This window comes from Herpailurus yagouaroundi, unplaced genomic scaffold (assembly GCF_014898765.1).
Source record: "Herpailurus yagouaroundi ecotype Mexico unplaced genomic scaffold, PumYag 162, whole genome shotgun sequence".
Lineage (NCBI taxonomy): Eukaryota > Metazoa > Chordata > Mammalia > Carnivora > Felidae > Herpailurus > Herpailurus yagouaroundi.
This window is the reverse complement of record NW_024412403.1, coordinates 1,466,741-1,473,542: the sequence shown is the minus strand read 5'-3', so window position 1 is coordinate 1,473,542 and position 6,802 is coordinate 1,466,741. Positions and strand designations below refer to the sequence as shown.

Sequence of the window (6,802 nt, the reverse complement as noted above, 5' to 3'; positions counted from 1 at the left end):
GGGGGCAGGTGTGGGGACGCGGGGTGCTGGGCGTCCAGCGCTGTCTCCGGAACGTCCTGCCTGGACTGGGGGCAGGTGTGGGGACGCGGGGTGCTGGGCGTCCAACACTTTCTCCGGAACGTCCCGTCTGGACTGGGGGCAGGTGTGGGGACGCGGGGTGCTGGGTGTCCAGCACCGTCTCCGGAACACGTGTCTGGACTGGGGGCAGGCGCGCACTTCGGGGAGGGTGGGAAGGGTGTTGGGGTTCAGTGTCCCCACCTGGCACCCCTGTGCAGCGGCATTACCCCTTTGAATTATCCAGTGACTGCTTTCAATCTCCGTTTACGTTTAGAAATTGAGTTCTACTGAGTAGGGCTTCCTTAAGTTTAGGAAAATAGAAACTACTTTGTGTGAAATTTTTGAATAAATAATTTATTCAGAGTTAGGAACGTGGTTTATAAAATAAGTAATTATATCAGGTCACTCTTACGCCACATTACTTTATGTGTGGAGAAGGGGAGAGCGTAGGGAGAGGTTGGAGGCGGTAGCCTGAAGAGAGAGTCAGGGCTGTGTTACTGGTGGGTCTCCTGCCCGCCCGCCGTGACCCGGCTGCCCTCAGTGACTGTCCCAGCCTGCCGGGGAGAGGACCCTGCACGACAGGCCCAGCCCAGCGCACACACGCGGCCCCTGGCGTGGTGTCGGCGTGCGTCCGTGAGGGTGCAGCCTGGATCCCTCTAACCTTTAGCCCCCCCGGAAGCCTCTGTGCCCCTCCTAGGGTTGCATCGTGGAAAATGCGTTGGTTCACTTGTAAGTGATCAAAGGTACAACGTGGGTGGTAATCCTGGCCATTCACTGGAGATTTTTCAGCAGTATTTAACTTTTAGGGACTAGGAGGAATCCACAGAGGCTACTGCACAATTTTATTCCTTCCTCTGAATCTAATGAGTGTGGATGAGTCTCCAGACATCTTCACAGAATGGAAATAGAATTAATTAAGTAGAGATACTCATTCTTAGAAAATGCCACTTAAGGCATATTTTTAAATGAAGCTTTATCAAAGGCGTGTTTGAAGTCAGTATTCAGGCCAGAAGCTGGTGAGGCCACAGACGCCGTCCCCACCAGGGTCTGCACATTGATTGTCACGGCAGGGAAGGGGTGCTGCTGGCGTCGGGGTGACCCGGGGACGCTGCTCCACACCCCGCAGCACCCAGGGTGGCCCCGGGCCGAGCCGGCAGATGGTCAGGAGCGCGGGCTAGGGTCCTGGGTGGCGCCTCGACCTGAGCTCAGAGATTTGCACCAATTGCCTTGTTTCTTCCACTCAGGATCAGACAGGAGCCCGAGGAGGTGCTGGGTCAGAAGTGGGGGGGGGGGCCTTGTGGGTGCAGCAAGCAGAGACGGGAGACCCCGCCCCGCCTTTCTGGACTCAGAAGACCTAGGACAGGAGCACAGCAGCTACTGTCCCCTCGGTCCCGACCCCACGTGCTCAGAGCAGGAGATTCGGACCAGAAGTGCAGAGACTCCCGGCACCTCTGTGGGTCCCCGGGTGGCCGGTCGCAGCCGTGGGGCCGGACCAGGGACTGACCAGGGGCAGAGGGGCGAGCCCCGCCCACACCAGCCCGCTCTCCTGCAGCCGGGGTGCAGGGGCGCGGGGAGGCCACGGCCGGGCTGCGCCTTCCACCCGCAGCAGGAAAGCTGCCGGCCGGTGTCGCTCCCCTCCCCGAGCAGGCGCTCCCAACTCAGACGACATCTGTAGCCCCTGCGTTTTTATTCTCTCTACAAATGGTATTTTTTCTAACGGGGATCGGGAGACGGACTTAGTTTTTACAGAATACCTGGATTTTGACTAAAAGCCCAGGGGAAATATATTGCATGTACATACAAACGCCGCCCAGTATGTCTGGCTTCTTCCCTCCCGTCGGGTAAAGGCTGAGGGGAGTGTGGTCCTCTCCCCGCCCCAAGTGAAGAAGGACGGCCCTACTGTGTGCCGGTCCCAAGGACCCCAGCTCCGCGGCCACCGGGATTCTCCCCGGCACGCGTGGGCCTCGTGGGCTGTGGAGGACAGCGCCCGGGGTCGCGAGGGAGGGAGCTGTGCCCGGGACGGGACAGCAGCCGGATTAGCTCCCCCGTGAGCGGGAACCAGAGGAAGGAAACGTTAACTCCTCAGGGAGGTGGGAGGCCAGTCAGGAAACTGCACTTTAAACAAACTGCCCTATTTGAGGCTCAGCGTGCATTCTGCCCCGTGACTGTTTTCCGAGGTATTATTTTGCACACTGTGCCCTAACCCTGGATTTCAGAGACTTGGGAAGTCTGACACCACCAAGAACCTGATTGAGAAAAATCAGTTGTGAAGACGTTTTGCCCAGTGGGGGTTGGGAGGGTTCTGTTCTGTTTTGTTTGCTAAACCTGAAGTATTAACTCCAGGAAGACAGGGACCCTCATGTGGTCCCCAGGCCCGGGGACAGCTGTCCCACTAGCGGAAGGCCCTTCGCGCCTGGGGTGGGGGTGGGGGGCCAGGCACGCCACAGAGCTCCGTTCTGATCCTGAATCTTAATTGCACTTTTCATCATGTTTTTCTGTTTTGGAGAGTTTTATTGATTTATTTAATCAAAAACAGTTGCTGTATCTTAAAACGTGCAGACTGACATCTCACAAGGCATTGATTTCTCTGGAATATATTTTTGTTCAGATCATTTCCTTGGTACCCACACTCTAGACTCACTGCTTTCTTCGTAAAGACAGCGTTCCTTGTCATCCCAAATAGGGACGCCGAGGAGGGGGCGGCTCTCTGGCTCCTCAAGGCAGGCAGAGCTGAGGGGGATTAGTGATGCTGGGGGCGGGGCCACACGCCGCGTCCCCTTTCATCAAAAAACAGAAATCGGATGGCTCTTCACTTCTAAAATATTTCACACCAAAAAAATACGGTCTGCCCCGACCATAAGTTTGATCTAGCAAGAGGAATAAAAGCAGCTGGCTTTCCCATCTGTGTGAAGTCAGAGAATCTCTCAGAAGGTTCCTTTTTGTCAACCCCAAACTACCTAAGTGGAAAGGGCAGAGTATTTGCGACCTTGTGTGTCCAGTGTTGTGTGTCCTTGTCCCCCGGAGTGTCCTGTGACCCTCTCCATCCTCCTGGCCAGTCACGTGCCTCGGGGCTGGGAGGGGAGGGTCTGACTCGGTCCCGGCATTTAGCTGACCTCTGGCACTGCTGTGTGCACCTGTTCACTGTTTGCGGCGACGAGCCCCCAGCCCCGAGAACACTTAGCTTGGCCACGCCGTGGGCTGATGGTACATCGGGAGCCGACGCCTGTCCTTCTGGACACGACCACGAATGGTTAAAGTCAGTCTGCGGAATGTTTGTGGAGTGAGCCTGGAAGCAGTTTGCTTCTCCAGATGTTGGGTCATATGCTTTTATTTTACTTTATTTTATTTTGGAATTTGGACACTTTATATGAATGTAGTTCAGCCAAGAACCCTGTCGCTAAGATCACTCCCCAGTGTTCTCTGTATGTATATTGATGTATATACCACACGTTACAACCTGCATGAGCTTCCTTCTCTCAGCGAGACCAGCCGGAACCAAGCATGAGACGCGGTCCTACACACAAAGGATTTGACATGTTCTCAATAAAAGACAGTGTTATACCACTGCAGTGTGGCTGGGTTTTCTCTCTCGTTGTCCCCGTGGTCCGCTGACAGGCCTGAGGACAGCCCTAAAGAGTATAATTTGCAGGGGTGCATAAGCACCTGCTGAGGGCTGCCCGCTGACTGGTCTGGTAGCCGTGCGCTGACCCAGTGCTCGGCGCATTCATACCCAGCTCGGGACAGTTCCTCCGAGCCCTTGGACCCGCGGGTCCCTCACGGTCCTCCTGAGCATGCGTCGCCCACCCCCACATGCAAGGTGTGTAGAGGACAGTCAGGCAGCTGTCCCTGCTCGTGTCCCCGCCTGTGAGAAGGGGCGACAACGTGGGCCCTGTGACCTGTCGGGCTGTGTGAGGGCGACACGGACAGGAAAACACATGGGAAGGACCTGGGCTGGCCAACAGGCCACTGGCCAGGTGGACTGGGGTCTCAGGTGCAGGGAAGCAGCACAACTAAGAAGGCGGGACTTTGTTATCCAGGGCTGACATTTCTGAAAGACGCTCGTAATAAACCAAGTGGAAAGCTGGCTGCAGAGAGCGGTATTCGTGCATTTCACGGTTGCGAAGAAATGCGGGTGCATTATGTACAGCACATGTGGAACAGCCTGGGAGGGGCTGAGTCTGGTCTGTGTGAGTGGGGATTTGGGGTGATTTTAATTTAATTCTGCCTTTTTAAGCTTACCCGTTTGTCTGATGTTTCTACAATTACATGAAAAGTAAAGAGGAAAATGTTTTTAAAAGTCAAAATCCCCATGCGAATAAAAAGCACTGTTATGAAAAACTTGCTCTCTTTTGCATCAATTTTGAGTCTGTTCTTTTCCCACGATAAAAGCAAGGTTAAGATGAAGATACGTAACACGAAAAGACGGGGGCGGCGCGCCCTGCACAGGCTCATCCCCGGAAGAGCATTTCCCCGAGGACGCCATGTTGACGGAGCCTCAAGGCCCTCGCTGGAGGCTGGTGATGAGGCAGAGACATCACGGGGCGTCCCGAGTGTTGGGGACAGATCCCTGGGCACAGGAGAGACCACCGCCCGCAAGGAGCTCCTCCTGGGAGAGGACTAGAAAGAAATCCCCCCGGGTTTCACCGCAAACACACACTGCAATGTGCCAGCTACCAGACTAATTAATTTTTAGCAATATATGCCTTTTTTTCCCATTAAACAGAAAGTTAGATTGTGATACTTAATAAAATGGAGGAATTTTTAAAATGATTTTCATACTTAGTTCTTATTTAATCTATAGCTCCTGGGGGTAATATTCAATATACACGTGTACACAAAGATTTTATCATTCCCCTCACTTAGGAAATAACCTGAACATTTACCTACGCATTTCATTAAGTTTGTAAGTTTTTTGCAAATAAGAAAAACAGCATATGGAACCCATTTTCTTTTTACGGCCCGTTAGTAAGTGGGCCAACCATATTAAATCTACATGTTTTAAATGTTGGCTGACTTCAGCAGTTTATCTCATAGGGTGTGTGCTGCAATTTTATTTCCCAGTGTTTTTCTTTTGGAATATCCCTGGAAAAGTATGTTAATACTTTTATTTCAATTGCAAAAGTGGGTCAAACCTTTCTTGACAGAAAACAAGTCTAATTTGGTTCAACAGTTTGACAAGAATGTGAGATTGCATGGAGGACGTTGGCCATAAATAGGATGAACTAAATCTGTAGCTCCAAGTTGTGCTGAAAATACATTTCAGATAATGGTATGATAAAAGACTTTTATTTTTAAATGTTCAGTCGGATAAAAAGCAATGAAATTAACACTTCAACGTCCCCAACCCCCGCCCCCTTAGCATATATCGGATGAAAAAAGATACCACTTAGGTGACAGAGAATCATGGATAAATGATAGTTTCTTGATACGTGTATGAAAAGCCTCCTCAGTAAATGTCCCAAACTTCGCAATGACGAGATAACAAATACAGTCACAGCCCAAGTGGTTTCAAAACAGTTCAACAAAAGCCCGAGTGAACAGTTGATAAAGCATTACAAGATTCATACAATGTTTTCTTTTTCCCAATCTTCTGATTTGGCGAATATTATGTAAGAGTGGACGGTGGAAGGTGCAAGGTCGACGGTGGGTGTAGATGATGGAGGTGTATGTGAAAAGTAGAAGGTGGACGGAAGAAGGTGAATGTGGTGGGTGGAGGATATTAAAGGTGGGTCCTGGGGCGGGGCCTTCACCTTTGGGGGTCTTGTTTTTTCCGGGGTTTTCAGACAGTCAAGGCCACAGGTGAGCGGAGGACCCAGGCGGCCGATGGCCTGATGCAACCACGTGCCGAAGCAGGATTCTTGAGACTCTGCAGTTCGGGAGCAGCAAGGACTCACGGATTGTAGGCAGGTGAGCGCAGGGGGTGGGTGAGCTGGGTCCCTGCCTCTAGAGCCAAGGTCGCTGGGTTGCAAGTGCCTACGTGTAAAGGAGGAATTGAAGGGTTTACTTTCGAACTTTAATACTTACAATTGTCCAGAAGCCACATTTTTGCAAAAACCTGTATATGATGAAAAGATTTAGCTGTAATCTGAAAGTGTTTGACGTGGTGCAGGTTTCCAGAGATTGGGAGCCAATCCAAAGCTTTGGCGATTCTCTGCCCGCCCCTCCCCAGTCCAGCTTCTGGTCCGGGCGCCCTTTGCCCAGGCTGTGTGTGCGGGGAGGTTGGTCGAGGGTCGATTCCAGGACCCCTGACACTCCTTGGGCCTCTGTCCCCAGCCATGTGCAGGCCCCGGGTGTTTTGTTTTCGACACAGGTCCCTCCCTGGGCTGCCCTGGGGCAGGGGCGGGGGCTGGGTCTGGGGTTGGGGTCAGCCGGGTGTCCTGCTGTGTGTCCCGAGCCTCATTTTGGGGAGAGAGAACCTGTTTCTTCTCAGCAAGCAAACAGCGTGTGAGCAGAGCAGGAAGGAGAAGGGCTTATCTGGAGCTGAAATGTTTTGAAGCAAAGTCAGAGGAGGGTGACCTTCCAAGTGGTGTTTGACTTTCTCCTTTTGCCCAGAACTAATCGGCTTAGCTCGGACGCCTGAGTGCCCGGTGACACAGGGACCCGCTGCTTTCAGGGTCTACTCTTTATGAAAGAAAAACACCATTTCTCACCAGAGCCTAAAATTTATGGGGCTTCTCTCGTGGACCGCTCGTGCTTGGTCATGAAAGGGGCAAAGCCGACACGGTCTCTTTCCTCGAGTTTGTCA

At 52.4% G+C, this 6,802-nt stretch overlaps 1 protein-coding gene across 8 annotated transcripts in view; it reads left to right on the top strand.

Moving 5' to 3' along the window:
• The window catches only part of ADARB1 (adenosine deaminase RNA specific B1), a 133,558-nt gene extending 129,935 nt beyond the window's left edge, over nucleotides 1-3,623 (top strand). For 7 of the 8 annotated variants that reach the window (XM_040483748.1, XM_040483742.1, XM_040483740.1 and 4 more), the window contains one exon: nucleotides 9-3,623. The gene's annotated coding sequence lies outside the window, so the exon portion shown is untranslated. The remainder of the gene's footprint in view (nucleotides 1-8) is intronic. The other variant, XM_040483741.1, reaches the window with a different exon arrangement.
• The last annotated feature ends 3,179 nt before the right edge of the window (nucleotides 3,624-6,802 follow it).